Below are 12,049 nucleotides of genomic sequence, written 5' to 3' on the forward strand. Positions count from 1 at the left end.
CTTTTTTATAAAAATCGTCCCCCAAACTTAAGTACTTTTTTTTTTTTTAAAAAAGATACTTCACTCGGAGGATTGTTATCTGCATTAAAGTACTTTTTTTACTTAAAAAAAAAAAAAGATACTTCATCACCTGGAGGATTTGTTGTCTGCGTTAGATTGCTTTCCTCTTTTTTCCAGTTTGGTTTCCCTTCACTTTCCTGGCAGCTGCCTTCACTATAGCCTCACTGCGTCATATTCTCTCTGTTTTGTTCAATTATTACGAATAAATTTCTGTTCTGATAGGTTCTTTCTGAGGCGATCTGAAGAAGATTCCATTAACTTTCCTGGAGGTAGCCATACTTTTATTTCACTATAGACCTTCATTCATGATCAGTATATAGAAGCAGCAAGAGCCTCACAAATAAATCTCTTTCTTGTCTGATCTCTATCATAAACTAGATTCGTGATCGTGTCTCTTTCACCAACCAAGCAATTCTCTGGTAACTTTCCGCACGATCTACACAATTTTTCTTTTTTTTTTTCGTTTCTGTATTTCCTCTCTTCCCTTCCATATCTATGTTTCATTTATAGATGTTGATTTACTAGCTGCTCCACTTTTAACGGATTCTCCTCCTCCTCCTCATTAGAAAGACGACTTAACGTTCCAACAGTCCAATATCTTTCAAGCGGAGACGGAGGGAAGATTCCATGGATCTGGTGAACGAGCCTATGAGCCACGAGGGTAACCGTTTATGCTTTTACCTTCGGTGACAAGATATTTTTTTAAGGGAAATTACGTAAACAGGTCCCATAAAATAGACTTATTTACAAATAAATTTGGTAAAATTTAAAAACTACAAGTAGGTCCTTGAGACTTGATTATAATTTAGAATTAGGGTACAAAGACAATGCTTCCCTTACAGTTAGTAATGCACGATCAGTTTAACTATTTCATATGTAAAGTTATAGTTATCAAATAAGAAAAATTATGTATAAGTTCCATGGAGTAGATTTATTTATAAATAAGTCCTACAGAATTCAAAAATTACAGCTAGGTCTATTAGGATCTAATTGTAATTTAAAATTAGGCTGTAAAGATAATAACACCCTTCTTAAATATACATTACATCAATTAAATAATTAATTTATAACTACTTCATTAGTAATTTATAATTATAATTTTAACTTTTTATACCTATAACTTCATATATCCAATAATTAAATAATCATGCGTTACAAATAAAGTTTCACATTGATTGTTGACAACTACTTCATTAATAATTTATAACTATAATTTTAACTTTTTACAACTATAACTTCACATATTCAATAGTTAAACTGATCAATTTAATTATTGAATATATGAAGTTACAATTATAAAAAGTTAAAGTTATAGTTATAAATTACTAATGAAATAGTTATAAATTATTTGACTGATGTAATGTATATATGTTCAATAGGGGCATTATTGTCTTTTTACCCAAATTTTAGATTATACTCAGGTCTCAAGAGACCTAGTTATGGTTTTTAAATTTCGCGAGACTTATTTGTAAATAAATTAGCTCAACAGGACCTATATGTAATTTTTTTTTATAAAATATTGAAGTGATAGTTGTAAATTACTGATGAAATAGTTATTATTATTAGACTTTGGTAGTAACGCGTTAACAATTAAATATGTGAAGTTATAATTGTAAAATATTGAAGTAATAGTCATAAATTATTGATGGAGTAGTTGCATATAATTAATATTAAACTTGTAATATATGATCAGCTTAACTATTGAATATGTGAAATAAGAGTTATAAAAAGTTAAAATGATAATTATAAATTACTAATAAAGTAGTTATAAATTATATTATTTGAGTAATGTAATGTATTTTTAATAAGAGTATTATTGTCTTTATATCTTAATTTTAAATGACATTCAAGTCCCATAGGACATGATTGTAGATTTTGAATTTCACAAGATTTTGTTGGCGACAGCGAGAAAAATGAAAGTTGCTTGAGTCGTGCTAAAGGACACTGTCCTTAAAAATTATTCTGGCACATTGAGATGATGGATTGATAGTTTTTCAGGGTTAAACAAGCATGTCTTACACAAGCAAGGCAACAAAACAGCAGCACTAACAAGAAAGAAACTCAAATGAACACAGCACACAGTCAAGGTAGAGGAGGGAAGAAGTGGCTTGAAAACTCAAGAGCTCGGCACCTTGTCCTGTCTGCACCCACGCTTATATATAGGTCAAAACCATAGATATGAACGTTGGGATCATAATCACTGGATTAAACACCATTAAGCCTTGGTTATAGAAACATAAAATGCCATTAACCAAATGTCTGGAGCCATTGGGACAAACATGTAAAGGAAATTGATTAACAAAATTCGTTTAAGAATTTTGGTTAAAGGCTAAAAATGATTGAGGTTCAAATTTAAATTTGAATCAGTAAAAAATAAGGCTTTCAGGTAAGCTCATTAAAATAAATAATTATTTATTTTTTGCAAAAATAATTCGATAAAAAGAAACTAATGCCTCTTGAACTTGCACATAGGGGGGAATCGGTTGTTTTCAATTGCGATTGTCTTGAGTTAGCATGTTTTGTGTGTGCCAGCCTACTTCTCCTCCAAGTTCATTTCATTTTTCATATTTATACACCAAGACCTCTCTATATTTAGGCAATGTGAAACTTCTTTTGACACACACACACAAAATTTCGACAACAATCCCCCACATGTCAAAAGGATTTACTATCCTCTAAGTTATTTACATGGAGGATAATCACTTTGAATTTGGTGTCTATCAACTTGAATCAAACCTAAACTAATAAAAGTTCGTGTAAATTTGTTTTTGAACTAACAGATCTTGAGCATATATTAGAAGTCTTATTAATTAGATTATACCATCATAATCTTAACTGTTAATGACGATTTTGCACGTTATAGCCATGCGCATGCTTGGTTTTAACAAATTCTCTAGAGATTTTGCCACAATCTCATAGGAGTGGCCCCATCCATATTTGTATAGGTGTCTTCATTAAGTGTATTTGCAATGAATACAGCATCCATAAAGACTACTAAAATATTAAGAGCTTTTACTCATCCTCCGTTCAATGCATTCTAGCATTTTCTCAAGTCATAGGAAGGGTGTGAATATTGTATTTTGTTCGGGCATATTTTACATTTAATAAAAATAATAATAAATTCAACCAAAAAAATATAAAAATACAAAAATAAAATTTAATCCCTTTTAGGATTATATTTTCAAAATAAAAAAATCTTTAATTAATAGGTTTAATTTTATTTTAACCTAGATAATATTTTGTTGGTTAGGATTTTATTTCTTTTAGTTCATTAAAAAATAACCAAAAAACATAAAAATACAAAAATAAAATTTAATCCTTTTTATGATTATATTTTAAAAAAATAATAATCTAACAAAATTAAAAAAATAATCTTAAATCTTTAAAAATCTCTCCCAAATTATCCCAATCATTTAAAAGTATTGAAAATTAACTTTTGAGTGTTAATTTTTTTTAAGATTCTTTCCTTAAATCTTGTTGTTTTCCAAAAAAAAAAGCAGAGAGATATTCCAGTTTAACTCAAAATTAGTTTTTTTTTCTTCCTCTTAATTTAATTCTTGAAGTTAATAAACAAAAAAAAGGAGCAAAACATGCATTTTGCATGAGATTGAGAGAGGAAATGAGAAAAGGAGCAGAATGCCAAGCGCGTGCATTTTGCATGAGATTGAGAGAAGAAACCAAAAGAGTAGACGCACGTAAGGGTGTTCAAAACCAATCCAAACCGAACAGACCAAACCAAACCGATCCGAACCGAAATGAACCGATCAAAATTGACCATTAATCAAGTCTGTTTTGGTTTTTATGATACACAAACCGATTGGTTCGGTTTGGTTTCGGTTTTGAGATATGAAAACCGAACCAAACTTGAACCAAGCTTGATTAAAAATAATATTTATTTATATAATATGTATCTAATTAAATATAAACGTTCTTTTTTGGATAATAGATAGTTGATATAATTTAAGTGGATATTATGATATTGAGAGATGGATATTGGATATTGTGTTTTGAATATATATATTTATGGAACTATAAGTGTAATTATTAATATTAAATAGTGTGATATTTGAAATTTTGGATATTTAGTCTTTAGATATTTGTATGTTTGCTACTTGCTATTAGGTGATGAATTTTCTCTACGAAGATTCAAATAATGTATCTAATATAATTATAAAAATGATTAGTTGATCATCATTATTTTGATTTTTTGCTGCTTGCAATCATAAAATTAATTTATATTATATATATATATATATATATTGGATTATGGGAGTAGATTGATGATATCATGAAAATATAGTACATTCAAGGTCAATGAAATGAAGAGGTGAATAAGATTAATATGATATAAACATAATTTTTTTTTATCTTTGATACATTTGAGACCAAGCAAAAAAAAAAAAAAAAGATGAACATGTATGCATATGATATGTAATTAATCAAAGTTCATAAACTTTTTAATCTTCATAAATATATTATGATTGTGATTGAAATAAAGCACAAGATAAGTAAGAACCTTCCATACAATAAAAGAGCTAATAATGCATAAATCAATTCAAAATAAAAAAGTCTAACTATTACAAAGACAGGAAAAAAGAAAAAAAATAAATTCATTAAAGTTTGATCCAAACCTTAATCAAACCGAAATAAAACCGAACCAAACCGATTTCAGTTAAAACTGATCAAGTTTCACTAATGTTTAAACCAATTGGTTCAGTTTGACCAAACCGAACCTATGGACATCCCTGGACGCACGGACGAAGAGAAGAAAAGCGAGAGTTTACTCGCGCGCGCAAAAAGCAGAGGCAGAAGAATAGAAACGAAACGTACGAACATAGCAACGGAGAGAGAGAGAGAGAGCAGATTCGACCACACGCAAAGCAAAAAGCAGAAGAAAAGCAAACGAAAACACAAAGGAAGGCAACAAAAAAGCTTCACTCTGCAGAAGAAACACATGCACGTTGTAGAAGAATAGAAAAACAGAGCAGAAATGCAACACATACATAGCACTCACGCAGTAGATGGAAACGCAGAGAGAGAGAGCAGACTTGGCCACACACAAAGCAAAGAGCAGAAGAGAAACTCACGGACGCAAGCGCAGGAGTCAAACAAACGAGCTGCATGCAACACTTATAACAGAAAAGAACGGACAAGAGAGGACAGAGAACGAGAGGCTGAAGCAAGAGGAGATCGAGTGAAGAAGAAGAAGTTGGAGAAAGAAAAGAGACCGAGAGTAGGCGAGTCTAAACAGGGACTGAGAGTGAGGGAGAAACCAAGAGTGAGAGAGCAACAGCAAAGATTTCTTTAGAGCGAGAGAGAGACCGAAAGTAAGGGAGCAACAGCAGAGATTTCTGGAGGTTGGAGCGAGAGAGAGACCGAGAGTGGGAAAGCAGTGGTAGTTGGAAGAGGAACTGAAAGGAAAAAAAAAAAGGGAGAAGATGGTTCAGCTCAAGGGACACAGGCGAGGCATGCGTAGGCTGTCATTCATTTAACAGTTTACAAAAACGGACACTGCAATCTTCCACGGGAGAAAAATGGTGCATGCAGCACTGTTTCATCAAACCCTTTGCCTCTACTTTACCTCTCTCAAACTCATATTACGCTTGGTTTTCTGAATTTGGCATCTTGAATAGGTTCACTTCGGTGTTGATGGTCCGTTTGTTGTGGCAATCAGGGCTTGTATGCTCACTTCTTTTGTTTTCCCTGTCTCTGATGGTGGACAAGAGGGGGATGGTGATTCCATCGGTGATTAAACTGATACTATGTTCGTTGTGATGGAGATTGTTGGCTTCATTCCTTATTTTAATTGGCTGGTAACCTGCATTTCCTGTTCTTTCATCTTTTTAGGAATATAAAATTTGATCATATCTTTTTAGGAATATAAAATTTGATCATTGAAAGTTTAGCTCTTGGCCCCTGAATTGTCATATTTCTATTTAATCGCTATCTACATATTGAGTGAGATTGGTATATGATTTGATCGGCTTAGATCTCATGGGTGCTTATGAGTTATGATGAGTTTTAGATAGTTAGGTGTCTCTTTGATCTTACTATTCTTACCAATCATAATACGTAATTAGTACGATGGTTGATTGTTTTTCTTCGTATAGTTCAAGTGAGGTTTTTCTGTTCTAACTAGTTTAATTTAGCTTCGAGCAAATTTCCATTTTGTTTGTGCCCCAAGTTGTGAGTGATTTGTGACATAGATTGAAATTAGATTTTAGATTCATATTGGCACCAACAAAAAATGTATAGACCAGGCTGCTTCTTATTATTTTGTTGAAGGGACGTGTTGATTATTTTTGAAAAAATTAAAAGCTTTACTTGTGAGAATAATATTGTGATTGCTACATGACTTACATATTTGGTTTTCCCATTTTAATGAAATAACATTGCTGCTTCATATTATTTAATGTTACTTCCTTTTGAATATCATTGAAGCATTAAGCCAATCGTTTAAGGTTACATGGCCTAGTCAGAAGCGGAAACGGTTTACTCCTTATTAATTGCTTCTGTGAATTTTATATTTAAATGAATGATTCTTGAACATATATACTCTTTTATGCCCCAATGTTAAACACAAATATCAATTTTTAATGTTTGTTGTATGAGATTTTGAGAATCTTCACAGAAATTTAAATGATCGCATACCGTGTGAGTCAATAATGCTTCGCAAGTATAACGATTAAGATTTCTATATTTAAAAAATGTACGTTGTATAATTACACATTAAAATATATTTAAAGTGAATATTATGTAATCCTTATATTGTGTGAGACTTTGAATCTTCGTAGATATTTAGGATAATCTCGTATCGTGTAAATCAATAAGGTTTCACAGATATGAGAGCAAAATTTATATGTTAATATAGGTTTCGAAAGCTCATCATTAAAATTAACTCTCTTTTATAATCTAAATTAATAATTTATTTAAGTCTTATGTGAGGTTTCAAGAATTTTCAGAGAGATTTAAATTAATTACATCATCGCGTGGGATAATAAATCTTCACAGACATCGTGATTCTCAATTTATATAATAAATAAATAATTTTTGTAAATAATGATATAATACACAATTTAGAAAAATTAATTAATCAAATTAATGTATTCAAATTGTAATCATATTTACTAATTATATCTTTTAGTCACGTGAGATTTTTGAATCTTCGTAGATTTTTAAAATAATTATATTATCTTATAAGTTAATAAGACTCTACAAATATGACGATTAAGTTTTTAAAGAAATATGTAAATTATATACATACATAATAAATTAATTAAATTAAAATATAGTTAAATGCATATTATTTAATCTTTTATCGTGCGAGATTTTAGAATCTTAATAGATATTTAGAATAATCATATTACAGTATAAGTTAATAAGGCTTTGCAGGTATAATGATTAAAAGTCTTTAAAATACATACATATATATATATATATATATATATATGTCTAAAAAAATATATTAAGTTGTTAAACTCTTTTATCGTATGAGATTTCAAAATCTCCATAGATATTTAGAATAATTATATTATTGTATCAACCAATAAGATTTTTCAGGTATAGCAATTAAATTCCCAATCATAAAACATAAAAAATAATAATTTTAAACTCTTTTCTTTCCTTATTTCAAAATTTCAAAATTGAGAAAATAATTGAAATTAAATTGCTTTTTGCAATTTAAAACTCACATATCCAAATGTTAGAAAATTATTTTATTTCCAAATTGGTGAATTATTTCTAATTCATTTCTCTTCAAAAATATTTTCACCAATGACTTTTAATTCCGAACTACATGGACTTTGATCCCTATCACAGGGTACATAGGTCTTAGAATTTGATTCTGAATCAAGTCCTCCCTTGTAAATAAATAGATATTTTTCACTTAATTATTATCAGTTTTTACCAAACATGTGAATAAGAAAGGGATAATTAAAATAACTTTAAAACCATATAAATTTAGCACAACTAACTTTAGATAACTGTTTTTACGAACAAGTGTTGTGGGGTGCTTAACACCTTCCCCACACTTAATCGATTCCCGAACCCATTTCTGATTTTCCAGGCCATCCTTACCTCCTTTAAATGGTTTTTCAATATTTTTCTCAAAATTTTAGTGGCGACTCTTATACAGCTAGTTCTCGCTTCAAAGGCCGGAACCTCCTCTCTTGCGCGCCGTCAGCGTCACATTTTCGGGTGCGACAAAGGGACAAAAATTCAGTGCTAGTAGAACTAATAAGTGACTTGTTCTCATTCATTAAACTTTCTTCATGGGATCTCCAATCATAAAGGTTAGGTTGTCATCACCATTAATTTCAAATAGACTTAAGTCTCATTTCCCTTAACGTTTCAATAATAAATTTCTTTCCCAGAGGCTTAGTTAACGAATCCACCAGATTTAACTCTGATCTTACATAATTGATTGAGATGACCCTATCTTTGAGCAGCTACCTTATAATATTATGTCTCAATTAAATATATCTACTTTTGCCATTAAAGGTCTTATTTTTTTATCGTTGCTATTGCAGACTAACTATTATAGTATAAAGACACTGATGGTGTGGGCTTTTCACCTATTGAAATACTCGCTAAGAAGTTTTTCAACCACTTAGCTTTAGTTTTAGCCAGCTCCATAGTAATAAATTTAGAATCCCTTCAGGATTTTGTATTGATTATTTGTTTTGCAGACTTCCAAGTTATTACACCACCATCAAGAGTGAATATATAACCACTAGTGGATTTTGTCTCTTTTGAATTGAGATCCAATTAGCATCATTGTATCCTTCTAATACAGCGAGAAATCTACTATACAATATACCATAGTTCACAGTATCTCTTAAATATCTCAAGACCCTCAAACAAAGCCTTTCAGTGTTCACCGTCTGGCTAGTAGGTATATCTACTCAATCTACTTATAGCATAAGCTATATCAGGCCTGGTAAAATTCATCAAATGCAACAAACTCCTAATAATTTGTGCATACTCAGATTAAGCAATTGGGTTACTCTTGTACTTTTTTAATTACATGCTCGAATCATAAAGAATACTCAAAGGAGCCTTTTTAAGATGTCTAAACTTTTTGAAAATTTCTCAACATAATGTTCTTAAGAAAGTAAAATCCCATTATCATTCCTTATGATTTTTATACCCAAGATTACCTTGGCTTCATCTATATCTTTCATATCAAAATTTGAAAAAAGAAAATTTTTTATTTCATTAATAACACACATACAGGAGCTAAAGATTAGCATGTTATCCACATATAAGCATATAATCATACAATCATTTTTTACAAGCTTTGTATAAACACATCTTTCTAGTTCAATAGTAAAATTCCACTATTTATCAAAACTTGATCAAGTTTTTCATGCTATTGATTTGGTGCTTGTTTTAAGCCATATAAAGATTTGAAAAGTTTATAAACTTTATTTTCTTGCCCAGGAATCATACATCCCTCAAGCTACACTATGTAAATATCTTCTTCCAAATCACCATTCAAAAACGATATTTTAACATTTATTTGATGAACAAAAAGCTTGTAAATCAAAGCCAAAGCAATAAAAAATTTTATAGAAGAAATTCTAGCCATAGGAAAAAATATGTCAAAATAATTAATATTTTTGTTTTGAGTAAAATATTTGGCTACAACCCTTGTTTTATATTTATCGATTGAACCATCTAGAAAATATTTTTTTCTTAACAATCCATTTACACCTAATAACCTTTGCTCCTTAAGGCAAATATGCTAAAACCTAAGTTTTATTTTTCCTTAGGGACCCAAATTCAATTTTAATTACTTCTTTCCAAAACTTAACATTAGGAGAAGAAATAGCTTCATAAAAATTAAGTGATTTATCTTGCACCAAATAAGTATAAAAATCATCTTCAAAACATGTTTCTTTTCTTTGTCTTTTACTTCTTAAAACCAAATCCTTATTTGAATTTCGTTCAAACTCAAAATTTTCAACAGGTTTAGAAACACACTCAATTTTCAAGGAAAAAATATGTTCAAAAAATTCAGCATCCTTAGTCTCAACAATTGTGTTTTAGTCTAAAACATCACTTTTTAAAACCAAGAAATGATAAGCTGCACTTTGTTTAGCATATCCAATAAACATACAATCAGAAGTTTTAGAACTAATTTTTCTCTTTTTAGGATCAGGCAATAAAACTTTTGCAAGACACTCCCACACTTTCAAATATTTTAAATTTGGGGTAAACCCTTTCCACAATTTATAAGGTGTTTTCTTTGTTTTCATATGAGGTACCTTGTTTTGTAAAAAAACATGCAGACAAAATAGCTTCACCTTATAAGTTATCAGGTGCAGAAGAACTCATAAGTAAAGCATTCATCATCTCTTTTCATGTTCTATTTTTTCTTTTTGCAACACCATTAGACTTGGGAGAATAAGAAGGTGTTTTCTCATGAATAATACCTTCTTTTTCACAAAAATCACTTAATAAAATATATTCTCCACCTCTATCAAATCTAACTCTTTTAAGCTTTTTGTTTAATTGATTCTCAACTTTTGCTCTATATAAAAGAAATTTTTCAAAAGTCTCATCTTTATTTATTAACAAGTATGCCTTAGTATATCTTGAAAAATCATCAATAAAAGTGATATAATATATTTTACCACCTCTAGTCATAGTTTGTTTCAAATAACCTAAATCAATGTGAATTAAAAACAATAATTTAAGTTCTCTTTGACTAGAAAAATGAGGATTTTTTTACTTTGTTTGGTTTCTGCACACACTTCACATTTTTCAAAAACATTGTTTTTAATTTCAAAAAGAAGTCCAAGTTTTTGCATCCTATTCATATAACCTTTACTAATGTGATCTAATTTAACATGCCACAAATCAAAGGAATCAATTACATAAATAGGTATATATTTAGAAGATGCAGTTATTTATTTAATTAACATTCAAAACAAACAATCCCTAATTACAATACCTTTCCCCATAAATACATTATTCTTTATCATTACAATATTGTTAAATTCAAATGACACTTTGACCCTAGCTTTCCCTAATAGAGCAACTAAAACTAAGTTTTCTCTAACTTCAGGCACATGCAGAATATCGTTCAAAGCTAGAGTCTTTCTTGATATGAGCCTTAAGACTGCTTTCCCTTTTCCTTGAACTCTGGCAATTTGAGAATAAATAAAGTAAACATGGTCTTCCCCTTCCTTTATAAGATCATAAAAGGTAAACATCTCCTGGTTAGCATATAAGTGTCTCATAGCCCAAGAGTCTATCACTCATTTCTTTACATCAGAAATTAAGAGAGCTTGAGACACCACTACAGCAATGATGTCATATCATTATCATCATCCTATATCGAATTTACATTTGGCTTTTAAGGTTTATCACTATTTGCTCTCTTCATACATTGTGTTGTATAGTATCCTGATTTATCATAGACAAAACAGTCTCCTTTTTTCTTCAAAAAGGGCTTAAAAGTACTGTGTTTATAATCAAATTTCCTATTATTTTTGTTATCTTTGGTTTTAGGGTCACACTTGTTGTTTTGAGGCTTTGTCTCTACCAGATTTGCTTTGGATGTCATTTCTTTAGTTTGAGCTGCACACACTGCCTTACGATTGGTGTCTTCGATTATGATGTGAGTGATCAAGTCAGTCAAGGATAGCTACTTTTGTTTTGTTTCAACTATTGTCTGTAATCATTCCACAATTCTGGCATCTTCTTAATAAGGATTCCAGTAACGAACTTATCAGGAAGGTTGATGTTTTCAGCTCGAAGCTTCTCCAGTAGTTTGTGATATTCATTTATCTACTCCTTCACATCTTTGTTCTCAATCATCTCCTATCTATAATAGTTTTTCATAATGAACTTTTGTTTGCCAGCATCTTTAGCAATGTACTTTACCAATAAGGACTCCCATATCTTACAAGCTTCTTTGTAGATGTAGTAGACATCAAACAGATCATTAGATAAAGTGCTAATAATAGTATATTGGCATACC

The 12,049-nt window shown here is 30.1% G+C and overlaps 1 long non-coding RNA gene across 1 annotated transcript; it reads left to right on the top strand.

Annotated features, from left to right (window-relative positions):
- Positions 1 to 231: 231 nt before the first annotated feature.
- Positions 232 to 2,297, top strand: LOC129288029 (uncharacterized). Its single transcript, XR_008587882.1, has 3 exons — positions 232 to 479; positions 627 to 721; positions 2,059 to 2,297. It is a non-coding gene; the product is annotated as an uncharacterized LOC129288029 (long non-coding RNA).
- The last annotated feature ends 9,752 nt before the right edge of the window (positions 2,298 to 12,049 follow it).

Source organism: Prosopis cineraria, unplaced genomic scaffold (genome assembly GCF_029017545.1).
Source record: "Prosopis cineraria cultivar Desert tree isolate PC_DT_omini unplaced genomic scaffold, ASM2901754v1 PC12, whole genome shotgun sequence".
NCBI lineage: Eukaryota > Viridiplantae > Streptophyta > Magnoliopsida > Fabales > Fabaceae > Prosopis > Prosopis cineraria.